The 19,200-nt window shown below is 38.2% G+C and overlaps 1 protein-coding gene across 2 annotated transcripts in view; it reads right to left on the reverse strand.

Annotated features, from left to right (window-relative positions):
- Window positions 1-19,200, reverse strand: part of LOC126767646 (protein tincar) — a 212,095-nt gene that overhangs the window by 143,320 nt on the left and 49,575 nt on the right. For both annotated transcript variants that reach the window (XM_050485122.1, XM_050485123.1), the window contains exon 2: window positions 6,711-6,799. The gene's annotated coding sequence lies outside the window, so the exon portion shown is untranslated. The remainder of the gene's footprint in view (window positions 1-6,710; window positions 6,800-19,200) is intronic.

Consider the following 19,200-nt stretch of genomic DNA (forward strand, 5'->3'; position numbering starts at 1 on the left):
GTGTTAGTATACACTTGTTTTTCCGAAGTACACAAATTGCATGGCTGAGTGAAATTATTCAACAAAGAAGTTTCATTAAATTTTGTGTGCGGAACCAAATTTCTGCTGCCGAAACGTTCAGAATGTTGGAAAAAACCTACGGCGATAATTGTTTGTTGCGAGCAAGTATTTCTGATTGTTACAAATTATTCAAAGGGAGTCGAGAACGCGACAACGGCGGACCACGTCCAGGATGGCCATCAACATCAACTGATAATCAATACGTCAATAAAATAAAGGAATTGGTGCTTGCGAATCGACGATTAACAGTCACAGATCTTATCGGCATCGTTGGAATATCGGAAGGATCAGTGAAAACCATTTTAAAAGATCAGTTGGGCCTAAGAAAAGTGGTTCCAAAATCACTAAATTTTTTCAAAAATAGCGTCGAACAAAGATTTCCGACAACCAGGATCTCATGAAGCATAGTATTACTGGCGATGAGTCTTGGCTCTATGCTTACAACTCAAAAGTCAAAGTTATGTTGAGAGTTTGAGGGTTAAGCGTCGTTTGCGCGAAGCTATTCGTAAAAATAGGCCGTAATTATGGGCCGACAATTCTTGGCTTTTGCACCACGTAATGCACGGTCGCATACTGTACTGATTCTTCGTGAGTTTTTCACCAAATTTACAACCAATGTCGTACAGCAACTACCATATTCGACTGACTTAGCTCCGTGAGACTTCTGGCTATTTAACGAACTCAAACGACCGCTCCGGGGAACCATTTGGAGTCAATTGAAGACATTAAACGTGAATCGCTCCGCGCATAGAAGGCTATTTCGGAAATTGACTTTAACAACTGTTTCGAGGATTGGAAAAAAACGTTGGCACATGTGTATTGGGACCAAGGGAGACTACTTTTAGGGGGACGACATAGATTTTGAAGAATAAATTAAGAATTTTAGAATTATGAACAAAGTCTTACTAATTTTTGCCCATAGTAGTATAGCACCTTCTATTTGGAAAGTTCACATGTACCTCCACAAATATACATATGTATATAGAAATGTGAAAACGAGACAATTTCGTTAAGCCACAAAGCAAAAACAGGATATTCTCTGAAGTCCTAAGCAATACATTTAGACCGATTATTAAAACCGTCTCACGTGCTAAGCACAGACAAAACTTGTCATTGGAAATGTGATGGTTCAAGTAACTTTACGTTGCTGCACCGTCTTCGAGTACCGGCAACTGCTGCCCAAATAAACGGTAGCTAGACACATAAGAGCACAGGACATTTTCATTACATAAGAGTGGGTTAATACTACTTAGCATTTGCTGTTGGCGACATCTACTTCGCATTACTAAACTCTCTCAGCATTTTTGTTTACACCCCTGCAGACATCTGCTGATAGATTGCAAATGTGAGTAGACATGAGTATACTACATATATATGTATGTATATACGCATATATACATATATAAGACATAGCTGTCACAAACTTGTCACACACAGCTCAACTCTGCACTCTTGTCTCAACAATTTCTCATACAGTCACTACTTCACTCCACTAAGTAAAAGTACTTGCCTTTACCCAATGATATAACTGTCCCCACATGCATACAAGAGAACTCGTACACCTTCCGAAATGCTACAAAAATTAATGGGTTGGAAAGCGTTGTGATTAATCATGGTGGGACTTACCTAAGTACACTGCGCTAAAATGAAAAGGGAACTTGCTGGTATTGCTTCGACTTTGGTGCTCGAGCTTTATTGCAGGAAAAATGGCTCATATTTTACGTGGTCGTTCAGTTGGAGCAGATCTGGCATACAAATACACACATATTAAGCGTAACACTTTTTGCGAGAATAAAATGTGTACAGTTGCCACTGCATTTGTGTGAGGTGTGGTGAAAGGTGACTATTTAAAAACTAGTAAGTATTGTAAAAATGTACTGAATTTATATAAATTGTGAGATTAAGTTAACTAAAAATTTTATTAACTGCACAAGAAATACAGTTGTTGAGAAACAGTGTCAAGTCAGTGGACAAGTACGACATTGTTTGTGGTAGGATTATGAGTTTTTCGCAGAGATTTGGCCAACACCGGAAAATGTGTCACTTTTCGGATTTGGAATATAAGGTTGATGTTGATTTTGGAAAACAAAGTCGATAAACGAATTGGTAAGCAAATCTTTAAACATCTGCCACAGCGAAAGCGAAAAACGCACGGACGCTTTATGAAATTTAGTAATCTATTTTTTTCCAGATAACATTTCAACAAGCACATTTTACCAGTATTTAAAAATTCCTCTCAAATCATTTCGCAAACTTAAGTAATGAGAACTGTTCCTTAGGTCTCATTCATTTTTATTCCAGTTTTATTGTAACTTGCTTCCCTCTCAGCTTTTATCAACGCTTTCTCCGTCTGGAAATAAGATTGTTGGATTCCCTTTTGCTGCTCTTGCACACTCTAAGTGCATGCAATCCTTACACATTTCATAGCTGTATGCTAACTTAGAATATATACATACGAGTACTATACATATATGAAAATCTATCTATCTATATGAGAAGTAGTATCTGCTACCCTTTTAAAGTTTTCATGTCATCCCTTTTGATTTCTTGAATGCCTGGAGATAGATAAGCTTTTGCAGAGACCGCAAACCAAGGCGATTATCAGCATTTTTATTTTTAAAATTCATCACAAAAATTCATTCAACAAAAAGAGGGCAACCACACAATGACAAGCAATAAAAATGCAACTTTAGTGTGAATAATTCCGTCATTAAACGCTGAGAGAGATATAATCGAATGTGATGAATACGCATCTTCGTTCACACGACGTCAACTAGTCTTGCCGTTAAACTCACAATACTTCTAAACTCTGTCAACCAATCATTTAAGGAAGGTATAAAATATTACAGTGAGAAGAAAATAGTAAGACTTTTTAATTTAAATTTCGCGCGAAAACCCATTCGTCGAAATATTTTTTTTTAGTTGGTACGAGTATAACTGTCAGTGTCATCTGCGCCAAATGTCACATCAAAATAATCATTAATGTTTAGTATACGTTTGTCTTTCTGAAGTGCAAAAAGTGCATTCGGCGATTTTTACAATGACGGAAATTATCCAACAAAGAAGTTCTACCAAATTAGGTGTGCGGAACTTCAAACTTCTGGTGTGGAAACGTTCAGAAAGTTGGAAAAGGCCTGCGGTGATAATTGTTTGTCGCAAACAAGTGTTCTTGATTGGTACAAATTATTAAGAGGATCGAGAATGCGTTGACGACGAACCACACCCAGGACGGCCATCAACGCCAACTGTTGAACAACACGTCAATAAAATAAAAGGATTGGTGCATCAGAATCGATGATTAACATTGTTGAACTATCGGAAGGATAAGTAAAAACCAGTTCGAAAGATCATTTGAGCCAAAAAAAAATTGGTTCCAAAATCACTAAATTTTTTTTTGAAAAACAACGTCGCGTTAACGTCTATGAAACAATGCTTTCCGACTATCAGGATGTCATAAAATGCATTATTACTGGCAGAGGAGAGCCGAAGCCAAAAAACCACGTCACAGCAGGTCAAAAAATCAAGGTTATATTGACCGTTTTCTTTGACTATTGAGGTGTGGTTCACTGTCAATTTCTTCCGACCGCTCAAACTGTCAAGAAGGAATACTATTTAAGTCTTATGCGTCGTTTGCGCGAAGTTATTCGTAAAAAGAGGCCGATATTATGGGCCGACAACACTTGATTTTTGCACCACGATAATGCACCGTCGCATACTGCATTGATTCTTCGTGAGATTTTCGCCAAATTTTATACCAATATCGTGCCGCAACTACCATATTCAACTGATTTAACTCCGTGTGACTTCTGGATACTCAAAAAACTCAAACGACCTCTCCGGGGAAACTGTTTTGAGTCAATTGAAGACATTTAACGTGAATCGGTACTGGCATTGAAGGCTATTCCGGAAATTGACTTTAACAATTGTTTCGAGGATTGGAAAGCACGTTGACACAAGTGTATTGGGGCCAAGGTGGATTACTTCTAGGGGGACGACATAGATTTTGATGAAGAAATTAAGAATTTTTAAATGAACAAAGTTCTACGATTTTTTGCTCATAGTAGTAAACCCTTCAGATTGGTCTCGTTAATAAATACGTGCGAGTATCAAGTTTTCATAAGCTTTTAAACTACACATATCTTTTCAAAAAGTATATAATATATATCTATATTTGCAAGATATATCCTGATCCCCTTTTGATACAAAATCTGCGAGCTGTAGCGAATTGAACATAAATGAAACACAAATGCAGAATAATCTCTAAAAGGGAACATGCCATTATTTCTTTTAAACCAACTGAGCTTTCGTCAATGTTACAAAACACTGAAACTCTTAAGTCCGTTGAACAACAACAAAACGGGAGCAAACACTACATACATTTATATATACGTACAAATGTGTAATGGGCAACACATTATAACAAACGAGTCAACTGCAACATGAATAAAAAGCGGCTGCACAAGCACAGTCACGTGACGAACGGGAACACTCCATGCCACACAAAATGGGGAGCTCGTGGAGTGAGAGTCTACGGCTATGAGGCGTTCAGTTGCTCACGCGCTCAATTCAATGAGCAATGAATGCAGGTGAAAGGAACACGTTAATAAGGAACAAAACACAAAAAAGCTTAAAAAAAAAATGCAACCATTACGAGGGATGTTGTTGGCGCCCTCGATGTGACCAAGTTGAATGGGACTCAATGGATTAGTGCGACCAAAGCGTGTACTATAATAAGTGCTTTTCTAAACGAACTGCTCTCTTCTGAAACGCCCGCACACGCACACAGTTGTTACCATTTCACTTCACATGAGATTGTGACACGGTTTTTGCAACGAAATCAGATCATTTTATGGAACACCCACTTATTTTCACAACAAACACCCACCACCCGGCCCATTCATTCGCATACTCGCTCAAGTCGGCACATAAAGGGAGTTATTATTCTATGGACCAGGAGCGAAATGGTGCTGACATAGTTTGGACAATTTTGGACAACACTAAGCGTGGCAGGTGCCCTCTTCATATCTCCTTGTTTGTGGGCTGCATTGGCTATGCAACTGACATTGAGAACAACGACCGAACATCAACGTTGACATACGGTACATATGAAGTCGAGCATTCGTCAGCGCTGCGGTTAGGATGATGTTGACGACGACTGTTGTTTTTGATGTCATCAGTTTATATGAATGACAGTTTACTCGTTTAGTGATGGGACACTGAGAACATAACAACGTTTACGACAAGTTGCCGTACAGTTATTGCAGTCGTTTTCATCATTTTTATGCGGTAGCTTTTCGTTTCAAAAGTGTCCAGCGCAGCTGAAAAGTGTTTGTGGCTTTCGGATTTTTCGCAACAACAAAGGTAATAACAGTTTCTGCGACATTATTGTATACAATTTGTGCATAAAAGCACAGAAATTTCATTTGATTTTGATAATAATATTGCCGACATTACACTTCTTTAATAAAAACTATCAGCGGGCTAGTTATTGGTTAGTTGGGTTCGCTCTAGGAATGACAGACATTACTTTGCAATTTTTTTTTATACTGAAAGATTTCATACTGTTAACGTTACATCCCGCGGGTGCTCTTTGAGACTCGCTAACTCTCTCTTGATTCTAGATCATCTCGAATTCAGCTGTCAGCTTTAATCAAATCAGAAATGTTAAACCATACACTAAGCCCACAAAGCGTATAAAATATCAAATCGAAAGGCTTTATCAATGGACTTATGGTACAGAGAGAGATACAGGGTTTGTCCGTAAAGTAATAGGGCTGATTTTCTTTCGCCGCGACTGTACTATGGAGCATGCGAGCACCGACTGGATTTGGTAGAGGGCGTTCCTAGCTAACGAACGAGCGGGGGTTGACACTCTCTCACTCACTGGCGACCATAAATTGCGATTGAAAACGATGCTCCTTGTCTTTTTTGACATCAAAGGCGTCGTTCACCATAAATTTGTTCCTCCTGGACAAACCGTTAACGCCAACTTTTGCGTGGAAGTCCTCAAAAGACTCAAACGAAGGGTTAAACGGGTCCGACAAGACATCGCAGCCGATTGGAAGTTGCACCACAACAACGCCCCGGCTCACAACGCCTACTATAAGAGTATTCAAAGGGGCTCTAGTGGATTTTAGTTAAGTTTAGTCTCTATCTCCATTGGAAAACCCAAAAGGTGCGAAGTATCGTCTCAGATGACATTGCCAATTTATGCCAATCTTCGAAGTCCAGACTCCTCGGCCACGGAGAACTCGAATTAATAGAAGGTGAGCCAAATAGCTTGCCGCTGGCTACAAAACCATAGGCAACCCTGAATGCCGGGAGTGTAGAAACTGATCTGCAATAGGTCCATCCGGGAAACATTGCCCTCAAGTAATGCAAAAGCGGTCCCGAGGGGTAAAGTGGGTACACCACTCACGTAGATTAAGTTCTCCTAACGGCCTAAAAAACGGGATTATTTAAATAAACAAAATGACATTCCAAATTTACCGAATAACGGTAGGGAATTCAGAGATATTTAGTAATTGCATGGTCAGGGTTTCCCAAACATGTTTGAGTCATAATTTAATTGCAATTCGTAGTTTTTAAAGGCAAATAATTTTATAAATTTTAAATAAAATTTGTTTTTAAAAGATTTTTGTTTAACTTACCTCAATTATACTATGTGTAAAAAGAATTTTGATATGTGCGTTTCCACTTCTCTAAAAGCGCTTCTTTTGAGAGCACAGTTAATTACAATCTGCAATAAAAATAACAAAAATAGCATTTAAGTAATTTCAGAAAGTAATTGAAAAAATGCATATTAAAATCTTAGTCAATCAATCTAACCCTCCTCTATTTCTTTCCATGATAATTATTCAAAATTCAGTCCACCATTATGAAAGACTTCACGCTAATGCCACTGATCCTTCTTCTTCCCTCAAATTTCCAAAGTTTTCGAAGCGGCAAGCGTCCACTCTCTGCTCAAGCTCATTATTTCAAGTCATATTGAGACTTACTAAAGACACAAACTGAAGCACTGTGAAGTCGTACTATAATGTTCTTACTTTAAACTAAAATTTTCCATACCACATAATTACAACAACTACATAATTACGTGTTAATCGATTTTGTGTGTCTTGTCATGGTCCATTAGGCGCGCAAAAACTTTTCTGCGCACAAATTTCAAATAAATATCCATTAAATTGAAAATGACGCCTTGAGTGGCACGAACTCGACACCTCCAAAAGCTGCGCTGCCACTGTCACTCCCACTGCCATTTTTAACTAAATGCTTTCGCTACATCCCTACACTGCAATTACTCATTTCCACAAACTGAGTCCAAAACTGAGTACTCACTACTTCACTGCTCATTAAATTGTGAATACAGTTCAAGTGCCACTGGACGCTCACATTTTCAATGAAATTATTTCAAAATATACATACTCGTACATAAATATTCGGGTATACGTCTATTAGTGTTTGTTTAAGAATGTGTTTGCTTTTTAGGCACATAGTTTCAGCTTGATTGTTTGCTGGAAGAGAGATTCATATTGGCTACGGTCGGCACTGATGCCATAACTACGTTAGACAAAGAGAGTTGCCACGCAGAAATATACAGTATTCGAGGAATACAACTTTTTATGATAATTGGGTACCTATTTAAGTTGTATAAGCCGGAATGGTATTTACATTACTATCCGGAATTACTGTAATTCGACAAATGTGAAAATTTTAAAGGACTGAATTAACATCTGCGATTCTTTGCTGAAACGAAATGAAATCGAACCATTTCTGAAGCGAATGGTAACAGGAGATGAAAAGTGGATCAAATACGACAATGTGCGAAAAAGATAATGGTCCAAGCGTGCTGAAGCTCAACAAATGGTCGCATAGAAAGGTTCTGCTGAGTGTTTGGTGGGATTGGAAAAGAATCATCCACTATGAGCTGCTCCAGCCTGGTCGAACGATTGATTCTACATTTTATTGTCAACAACTGATGAGATTGAAACAAGCAATCGAAAAAACGGCCAGAACTGATCAACAAAAAGGGATTCGTCTTCATCAGGACAACGCTAGACCACAAACATCTTTGATGACTCGACAAAAACTGGGAAAGTTTGGCTGAGAAGTTTTGATGCATTCACCATAAAGCCCTGACCTTACACCATCGGACTACCACTTGTTTCGGTCAATGCAGTACTTCCTTAATGGAGTAAAGTTGGCTTCAAGAGAAGCCTGTGAAAATAACTTGCCGCAGTTTTTGCCGAGAAACCAGAAAACCGTTATCAAACTATATACTATACCAGTTATTTTAACTAAGTTGGCAACTCTGTGCTACCGATAAACTGTTATTCAAATACAATTTCATATAAATATATGTATTTGTAGGTATAAGTTAAAAATGTTCGTGTAAGAATACGAATACAAATGAGAAACTTGAGGACAAATCAACCTTATTTTGGCGCACTCGTCTGAGGGGCAGCATTGCATTGTTGTTGTCAAATTGTAAGAATTTGCTCGGAAATTTCGGCCAAATCTGGCACTGCAAGTAAACAAAATCAAATTCGACGAATAGAAATTTCAGCACGCTCGCAAATATTGGGGAAACGCTTGCAAATAGAAAAAGAAAAATCACTCAAAATTGAGAAAAAAATAAAAAAGGAGAGCAAAAAGACGAATACACAAAATGGGAGGTCGAATAGAAAAGTGAATTACGTGCTGGCATATCGCGTTCAAGAAATTGTACAGAAAATAGCAAAATGTGAAGGCTGCCGCTAGGCCGTAGTAGGCTTAGGGAGGCAGCACATTGAATGGCATTTGAGTAACACCACTTGACTGGAAGCACTCGAGAGTTTCGAGAGTTTTAAAGTGCAAATGAGAAAAGTATGCGTTGACAGCAAGAGTATGACGTGGCTTGTTGGACAGCTGTCTTTCAGCAGCGCTACCGCAGGTCAACTATTTTGGCCCAAGGAAATGCAAAAAAAAAAAAAAAAAATATTTTCCTGCAGTTGCTATGTTATTGTAGATTTGTAGATTTGTAGATTTGTAGATTAGTTGCAGCAGCTTTATGATCCTTCCGCTATTTCGAGTACCTGACAATGACAAATTACGACTCAATCAAGTGCTTTACATGAAAAATTGTGATTGCGGCTTGACAAAGGCAGTGAAAAAGCAATTTGCCGTAAATACTAGGAAAATGGTATAACAACTTTGGCGGCTCAGAAGCAAGTCTTAAGCTTGGTAACTCAGCCGCTAAGCGCTGAGGAGTGCTTTTGTTAATAAAAATATGTTTGTATCAGTAATAAAATAGAATATAACTTGATCAGAGTTGGCTTTTTCCTAGAAGCCACTTGAAGTTGGCTGCAACTCCACACTACAAGCAGCAGTACAGCAAAGAAAGTTTCAACTGCAAATACAAATATGCTGCCATAAAAAAGGGAAACAATTTAAAGGAAAATATTAGATAAAATGGTGTAACTCCTCTGACATCACACAAAAAACATGGAATTAAAGCATTCACTGATTCCTGTCATAGGAATCAGAGAGTGAGTGTGTCCTACAAAGCCATCTTTTCAAATATCCCAATGGCCTATTAAACGAACTTTAGGTTCGCGTATGTATGAATGTTCAACAACAACAGTGCACTCCTGTCATAGTTGATAAATTAAACTGTTTTAGATGCAAAAGCTTCTAACAAAGAAATGATATAAATAAAAAGAAAGCCTCTGCAGTCATATTTCAAGACGATAGTAAGCAAATAAGATTTTTAAGCAAATAAAGATTGTGACAAGAAAAAAAGTTAACTCCGATCACAATGAAGCTGTAATACCTTTCACAGAAGCATTTCTTAGAGCAGAATATACAGAAAAACGGACATAAAATTTTTATCTGGATTTTGATCGGCCAGTTTTGTATGGCAACTATATGGTATAGTGTTAGAGCATTGTATAGTGGCTTTTGATCATGATCCATGACATGAAGATTTCGTGTTAAATAAAAAATGTTCCATTCAAAAACTTTAGTTTACCGGCGACTCCAACAAATGAACAGCTTCTTGGGGAGAGTGAAAATGTTCAGATCGATTTCTCAAAAACTGAGGGACTAGTTCGCGTTTACCGTTCGTGTTTACCGTTCGCGTTTGTCTGGAAATTAACAGGACTGCCTTTTACTTTCCGGACAAACCCTGTATATGCTCCACAAGGTGTCCGAAAGTTTCTTCTGGCTGATAAAAACTTTTGGCTTAATATACTTTTTTCAGAGTAATTACTAAAAAACTGTACTCGAAAATTGTTAAGCCGATTAGTCTCAAATTTTAACACGAATTTAAAAAGCTCGAAACTTTGAAAATACCATTTTGAGAAAAATGCGTTTAAAGTTTGGTCTTGTACTTTCAAGCATTCTGACACGCCTTTTCAAATTTGGTGTTACTTCGAAAATATTGGTTGTCAAAAAAGTCTTGCGGTATTTTTGCTATTTGGCGCTGAAAGCGCGTAGTTCTAGTTTTATTCGTCGCATCGGGTCATGCTATACCTTTTTGAAAAGCTCATTTCACGCGCTAACACGTGTTTGATTGACAGTCGTTTCTTTTAAGTCGTTCGTGAGTTATAGCGTCGTAAACATGGAGCAAAATAATGTAAGAGAAAATACGGCATATTTCTACAGCATACATTCGAAATTGATGAATACCTGGCCGTAAAAAATCGTTGGATCTCAATTTGACAATCGCCAAAAAATTTGTGTAAAGTTTATGGACTTCAAAAGACGTTTATAAGATCGTTACAGGTTCATGGATCATTTCCACCGCATAACGTTGGTTTCAGACGTTTTCGTTCTGGAAGAAGCACTGGTCGAAGTAAATGGTCGCCACGCTTCGGAAGGCATGTCGTTCTTGAAATTGCGATAAAATCGCTGAATTGGTCGAAAAAGAAGACCGGCAAATCATTGTGCACCATGACAATGCGAGCTCTCACACATCGGTCAACCAGCGCCTTTTTGCCAAAACGTCGAATTGATGGGTCATCCGTCAAAATTCATTTCTTTTTATTCCCACACATCAAAAAAAATTCAACGATTTTCATCGCCAGAAAACTTTGAAGATTCAAACCATGTTTTGGAGGTGTCTCCCGGTGGAAAAAACGAAAATTTGTTTGAGCGCATGAAAAAGTGTATTTTGATGGAGAATATTTTTAAAAACAATAAAACCATTTTCGTTGATAAATATATTTTCATTAAGCCAAAATATATAAATTTTCATTAAGAAAATTTCAGCCAAAGTGCTGTATGTTGATTTCGTTCGAACGTAACCAGTCTGTTTAGAATCAAAATCGTGAGTCATAACACAAAATACTCGTAACAAAAAAAAAAAAGCTCGATTAATCACAAAGCTAATATTATATCGTGAATATTATAGTCCTATACAATACAAACAAAATACCGCCAGCAAAAAAGGAGCATTAAGTAGTTCTCTTTTCACTTCCGTTTGACACACAACAAAAGAGGCAGCTGCTCATGCACTAAAAATGTAGCATAAGTGAGCAAAAGCAGAAAATTCCAAGTAAATTTTCAAATACTTTGCTTAATAAACTCTGACAAATGAATAGCGCAAATAATTCCACCTTTAAAAATTGCCAAAAGCAATAAAGCCACAAAACGCCGGACTTGAACCCAAAACACAGAAGCCACAGCTCTAAAAAAAATATTATTCGAGAAAAGAAATAAAAGCATTTGCTTTAAACCAAAAATATCGAGTGGTTAAAGGGCTTAGCCATAAATTGGACAGCTTTGACTGCAAGCTGAAACTTTAATCATGTTTTCGATAGCGCAAAAGTAAAAAAAAAGAAAAAATTAAATCGTGGCAGGCAAAGGAAAAAGAACAGTATACATACTATTATACTTAAGGTCAAAAGATAAACAAGCAACTGCCGAATCAAAGCACAATAAAACGTATAAGGAAGACTTAACTACGATTGCAACGTAAAATTCTTTAGCGGCGCTCGGAAAGGCATATGCGTATGAATATGAAAATTACCGTTACATTGCTATTATATTGGCATTAGTAACCGATTTCACTAATACCTACGATCAAGTGTACCATGACCAAACTGGTATAAAACTATTGGAAGTTGCTAATATAATAAAACAAAACCACACTGCATACCAAAATTCTCTAATATTCGTATATTTCCAGTGCTACCAATCACATTGTGTCATTCCATATAGTGTTGAAATAGTGAGATAAGCTTCATTTAACCAAAAAAAAATTAAATTCGGGGAAGTTGAAAAAAGTTACAGCTAATGCTTCGCTCGCGTCCGTTCTGGAAATTTCGATGTGAAAGATGCACCTCGCTCTGGTCGACCTATCGTTGGAAAAGTCGATGAAATTATGGAAAATATTGACCAGGACAGTCACATAAGCAGATACGACATGGTTATCGCTTCATCATCAAACGGTTTTGAACCTTTTAAAAAAGGCTGGCTACTAAACGAAGCTCGGTGTTTGAGTACCACATGAATTAACTGTGAAAAATTCAATGGACCGAATTAACAGCTGCGATTCTTTGCTGAAACGAAATGAAATCGAACCATTTCTGAAGCGAATGGTAACAGGAGAAGAAACGTGGATCAAATATGACAATAATGTGCGAAAAAGATAATAGTCCAAGCGTGGTGAAGCTGAATAAATGGTCGCAAAGCCAGAATTGACGCCTCGAAAGGTTATACTGAATGTTTGGGGGGATTGGAGAGGAATCATCAGGAATCTATAAGCTGATGGATTGATGTAAGCAATCGAAAAAAACGGCTAGAACTGATCAGAAAGTGCTTCGTCTTCCATCAGAACAAAGCATGACCACACACATCTTTAATGACTCGGCAAAAACTGGGAAAGCTTGGCTGGAAAGTTTTGATGTATCCACCATAAAGTCCTGACCTTGCACCAACGGACTACCTTTTGTTTCGGTCAATACAGAACTCTCTTAATGGAGAAGCCTGTGAAAATTACTTGTCGCAGTTTTACGCCAAAAAACCAACAAAGTTTTACACTGACGGAAAAAATGGCAAAAAGTGGTCGACCAAAATGGTACATATTTGGTTCATTAAAGTTCATTATAAATATAAAAAAATAAGTTAAAGTTTGATTAGAAATACGAAAAGACTTTTTCGACTACCCAATATTATAATACCTTGCATGCAATATATTACAGTTGGGTATAAATAAGCACTCGCACTCGACGAAACACAGCAGGAATACGAAACCTTTCGCAAAAATTAAGTCAATGCGAACATATGTTTGCCACAAACGATCACCCTCGCTTCCAGTCATTCAAGCAGCAACACACGCATACATTTACGTAAACTCCGTACGATCAAGTTTCCAAATTTTTGCATTTAATTTATTAATGTTTTGCTTTTTTTATTTTTCTTCCATTTTATTGCCATTTTTGCGTATATCTGATTTAATAGCCGCTGTGTTGATGATGGCAGGTGCAAAATTTTTTACCCTCGCAAACAAAAGATTCACGCTGCTGCAGCGCTGAGTAAAAAGACAACAACAAAACAGAAGGTAAAAGTAACAGTGAGCGCACTATACCACAATCTTGCCAACAACGTTAGTTACCTGCCAGCATGATCATTGAGGATCACACTCACCAGCAGGCCAGGCAGCAGGTAGACCTGATTCACTGCACCACTTACGGCACGGCGTCTCGTGTATCTGGTGAATGCCACCTGCTTGCTTGCCTGCACTTGGTGTTTTGTTTTCTTTGTGTGCACAACTTTTACTCACCTTGTTTGTGTTATTCTTGCGATTTCTTTATTTACCGCCTTTGCATTTGGTCAACAGAAACACGATTCATCTGTCCAAATAATTTCTACACCTTATTTTGTGGCGCGTCCGAAGAATTCCCTTACGAAACGCAAAATGTATGCACCTTTTATGTATGCGTATGTGTGTATAGTATATCTTTATTTGCCGTTGTCTGTATTTGTGTAGTCATTAAATGCGCAAGCAAATCACAGCCACAGTCCCAGAAGGTGGAATACCACCAGCGCGTAACAATTGTTTGAGTTTGGCGAGACAGCTCCTACAAGTGACCAACTACAAATGTTCATTCACTCTGTTTCCTGTGGCGATAAACAAGCATACATGCATGCAAGCACAGTTCTGTATATTGGTCCCCAAAGGCTCTCCTACTGTGCTGCCAACCGGCATTTCGCCTATTCTGAAAACTTTACGATTTGTTTGTATGTTATATCGCACGAACGTCGTTTAGGTTTTGTCACCTCTCCCATGTCCGGTCCCATTGCTCTATCGAACATTTTACTTGATTAAAAATAAAACAAACAACACGAATATGCTGGCGTTCAATTATCTAGGGTATAGATGGTTGCCGATATTATTGACAGCAATTAGTGAGTGTATTGGCTACCGTCCGACGGCGTTGCAAATTGAAAGCCTCCGGTGTATGTTGTAGCATTTAGCATGCGCATTAACGTGTAGTTTGTGGAATATGTATACAGGCTGCACACTGTTGCACAAAAGTATTCGTCAACTAGGCTTAATGTCATTACCATACTAACAATGTCACGCCTATAATTGGCGCTAACACCCTCCCTTTATTTTATAACGTACAGACGTATTAGGGAACAGCGTTTTTCATTCGAAAGTCCACGCCAACGAACTGATTGGATCAGTGTAGCTTTAGGCCTGGCAAATCAACAACTGACCAGATATTCACCACGCGCAAAATTTTGGAAATTGCCCGTGAAAAAAGAAACGACACGCACCACCTCGTCGATTTCAAAGCTGCTTTTGACAGCACAAAAAGAACCAATACCAAAAGCTCCATCAGGATCGGAAAAAACCTCTCAAAGCCGTTCGATACCACACGAAGTTTCAGACAAGGTGAATCCTCTTCGTGCGACTTCTACTCTTGGAGAAAATAATTCGAGCTGCAGAACTACAAGTAAATAGAGAAGGTACCATTTTCTATTAGAGTGTACAGCTGCTGCTGTACGCCGATAATATTGATATCATTGGCCTCAATAACTGCGCCGAAAGTTCTGCTTTTTCCCAAATGGCTAAGAAAGCAAAACAAATGGGTTTGGGTAGCGAACGAGGGCAAGACGAAATATCTCCTGGCGTCAAACAAACAGTCGTCGCACTCGCGACTTGAGTCACTTAACTTCAAAGTCATAATTTCGAAGTCGTAGATAATTTCGTCTATCTTGAAACCAGTATTAACACCAACAACAATATAAGCCTCGAAATCCAACGCAGAATAACTCTTACCAACAGGGGCTACTTCGGACTGAGTAGGCAATTGAGAAGTAAAGTCCTCTCTCGACGAACAAAAAGCAAACTCTATAAGTCATCCGTTCTGCTATATTGCGCATTGGCAACGGCGAATATCGCATTCGATGGAACGATGAGCTGTACGAGTTATGCGACGACATTGACATAGTTCAACGAATTAATAGACAGTGGCTACGCTGGCTGGCTAGGTCATGTCGTTCGTATGGATGAAAATATTCCAGCTCTGAAAGTATTCGACGCAGTACCCGCCGGGGGAAGCAGAGGAAAAAGAAGACCTCTACTCCGTTGGAGAGATCAGGTGGAGAAGGACCTGGCTGCTCTTAGAATCTCCAATTGAAAAGGAAGAACGATTGGCGCGCTGTTGTAAACTCGTCTATAACCACGTAAGCGGTGTCTACGCCAATAAAAAAGAAGAAGAAGATGTTTTCAAATTTATTAAAAAAATCGGTTAGCGCATTCCGTCCAATAGTCGACAAAATCGCCCAGCAGAGTCGGTGATTCGAGCCACCATGGATTGGTTTCGCATCACGTTTACTCTTACGAACCAAAGGCGCTATGACTGCTGTGAATCAGACTATCGAAGAAGACCCGAATAGTCCGCCATCGCGCGCAACAATCAACGCTGTGCCCATTCACTATATGGAAGATTTTGATGAATAATCTTGTTTTGCGGGCTTACAAAATCCAAATCGGATATGAATTAAAGCCGAGCAACCATCAAGCTCGTCGCACGTTCTCTGAAAAGACCCAAAACGAGATGGTCACCAATCCCGAATTTCACAAGAAATTTTTGTTCAGCGATGAAGCTCAATTTTGGTTGAATGGGTACGTTAATAAACAAAATTGTCGCATTCGGAGTGATGATAATAGAAAAGCCATTGTTGAGACGCCTTTACAGTCACTCTTTGGGAAAGCTGACCATAATGCTACCCGTTACAGTCAATGGGGAACGCTATAGAGCTAAGATGAATAACAATTTCGTGCCTAAATCCGATGATGTTGATGTTGATGACCTTTGCTTCTATGAAGACGGTTTTACACGCCATACAACCAAGGAAATTGATCAATTTATCGAAGAAAACTTTTGATGAACGTTTTATCTCACATCGTGCGCTTATGGCCTCTTAGATTGTACGATTTAACATCGCTGTATTATTTTTTAGGGTTATGTGAAATCCTTGTCAGATGTCTCGGTGAACTATGCTTTTATTGCTGGGTATCCAATTATTTCATACTTCTCCTTCCACCTGCTTTAGGGTTAAGATTTTATCCTACATATGTTTGCTCATTTCGCCTACTTTCGATCTCTGATTGTGTAAAATTATATCAAAGATCTATTAAAGAGTTTTGAGATACGAACGCACTGGGTGAGTGTAATATTTGTGGTTTATAAAATTTGATTAGCAATTTTCTGAAATTTTAACATCTTTCAGTGGTTCCCAAATATTATAAAGCAATGTTTAACTAGAACCGAGTATTCATATATAAAAATATATGAAAATCTTTCTGTTCACTTGAGCCGAAACTCTTTGGAATCTTAATTTATTTTAGTTGCTTATGCCCTTCAAAAAAATCTTCAGCGTATATTTCCTGATTCCTTTGGGTTTCGCCACCCCTAAATCTAATTTTAACAAGTCAACTATAAGTCCGTGTTGCTGTCTTTTGCTTTTCATTTTGTTATTTTGCTTCTATTTTTCTTTTGTTTCTTTTATTTCTTTTATTTTTCTTTTCAGCTCAACTTACATTTTCCGCATTTCTTTTCTCAGCTCGAAACTATGAAATACTCGCATACCAAGCATGCTCCTGCCCTGTTTCATCATCTGTCACAGTGCCAACTCTGGCCGAAGTGCGCTTCTTACTTGCCACACTGATTGCTAGACACAAAACACAGCCACACAACCACCCTCCCATAGCCATAAAGCTACTCGTCTAAATATTACAACACCTGCTTTCGAGTAGTATAATATGCCTTGAACTTGGCAATGCGCTGACTACACTGATGGCCATAACGACTGTGACTTCAATAAAAATAGAAAATATACGAAGGTGTGCGTATATGTATGTGTGCCTTTAAGTTTCATTGGTAGCAAGGCAGGCATGCAAGAAGTACACGTAATGCTCTTCAACACTTCTTCCCTCAGCTCAGTGGCGCCAGCGCCTCCAAATACTACTATATACATGCATTTATATATTTATATACATATATATTCACGAATATATACTTCAATGAATACTTTTCTTAATATTTTTTTTTATTTCCTCTTACCCGGCAAGCGGAAAGCTTGAATTGTGCGAGTGTGTCAAGGAGTTCGTCGTAGAAGCAAATGTTCGCGTTCAGGGTGGTGGCAAATTTCGCCTTGTGGGTCATCCGAATTAAATGTACAGAAAAGAAAATGTGAATGATGATAAGAATGTGTTGGTAGTTACTCGTATATACTTTACTAGCTGTGTATGTGGATGTGTATGTGCTCCGTGTTTGAGGCAAATTCAATCGATAATATTGGGATTGGATTAAGTCAGAGTGACTAGGAAAATGTACGCCAACCTTTTACCGCTATTTCGGGGCTGGCGTGTAGCAAATGATTTGTGAAATTTGACGGAAACAAAGTAGTGAAGTGTATGAGTGGCGAAAGCGAATAAAAAGTGCAAGTAAGATATGGCAATTAAGAAAAAGATGCTTACGTAATCCAAACGATTTGTGTACACAGGCTGAAGACGTCCTTTTTGAACGCTGAAAGGAGTTCGAAATTTTGCGTTTTTGGTCATAAATGAGATTTATTTCATTTTTATGCTTTGACATGCCAAATCAACGAATTGTCAGAAAGTAAGGATCGATTTTATAGAGGTCAATAAAATTTGAATTGAATTGAAGAACTTCATCAGCAGCACGGGATCGATTGATCGTTAAAAGAGGAAATAATAGATTGAGGCGGTTTTAGAGCCGTTGATATCACAATGTCCTCCTAAAGGCCTAGCTACGTCGTCAGAAATCCACACTACCAACATAGCTCTATTCATAAGGTTCATTTTTGTGTGCCACCAAGACGCCAACTTCTAAATTTTTCTAACAGATATCTAGTCAACTAGCGTCCCCAAAACTGAGTTCATGACAAACTTATCAACTCATATAATTCTCTGAAGATAGATAACTTTCTTTGCCACTGTTCTTCATACAAAGAATTCTTAAGTCACTTGCTTTACTACCTTTCTCTAAGCAAAACACACATTAACCCCAAATTCACACATTTCCGAACCACTCCAGCTTCTAACCAAGGTAATACTTATGTATATAAACAAACTTACAAGTATTTATGTGTATACTTGTATATCCAAATATATACGTCCCATTAAATGCATAGCAAGTTGAAGATTTGTTGGTGCAAATTACACCCGCCACGCCAAGAATTTCATATTACAAGTATTAACACAAAGTTGTATAATTTTAATCAAATTAAAGTCAACGCAATATGTTCGTATTTACATAAAACAGTTTAAGGCATACACACATACATGCATACACACAAGTACATAGTGTGAGTCTTCTCACGAAAATCGCATTTTTATTGCCGAACATTTCTCTCTTTTCATTTCATTGCATTTCATTTAATTCTTCACTTCTCACACTTCGTTCACAGGTAGCCTGACAGGATCTTGGAGTTGGTGCACAAAGTCGTGCGAACACGCATAACTGCAGGCAATGTCAAAAGTTGGTAATCATACCGAAGTGTACAAATGAATTTACATACATATACTTTCTCATATATGTATTTGGGTGTGAGTACTATGCCTTCATATGTAAATTTTGGTGCAAGTTGAATGTCTACAGTCTGACACTTGCGCCAATG

The sequence above is a fragment of the Bactrocera neohumeralis genome, chromosome 2 (assembly GCF_024586455.1).
Source record: "Bactrocera neohumeralis isolate Rockhampton chromosome 2, APGP_CSIRO_Bneo_wtdbg2-racon-allhic-juicebox.fasta_v2, whole genome shotgun sequence".
In the NCBI taxonomy this organism is placed as follows: domain Eukaryota; kingdom Metazoa; phylum Arthropoda; class Insecta; order Diptera; family Tephritidae; genus Bactrocera; species Bactrocera neohumeralis.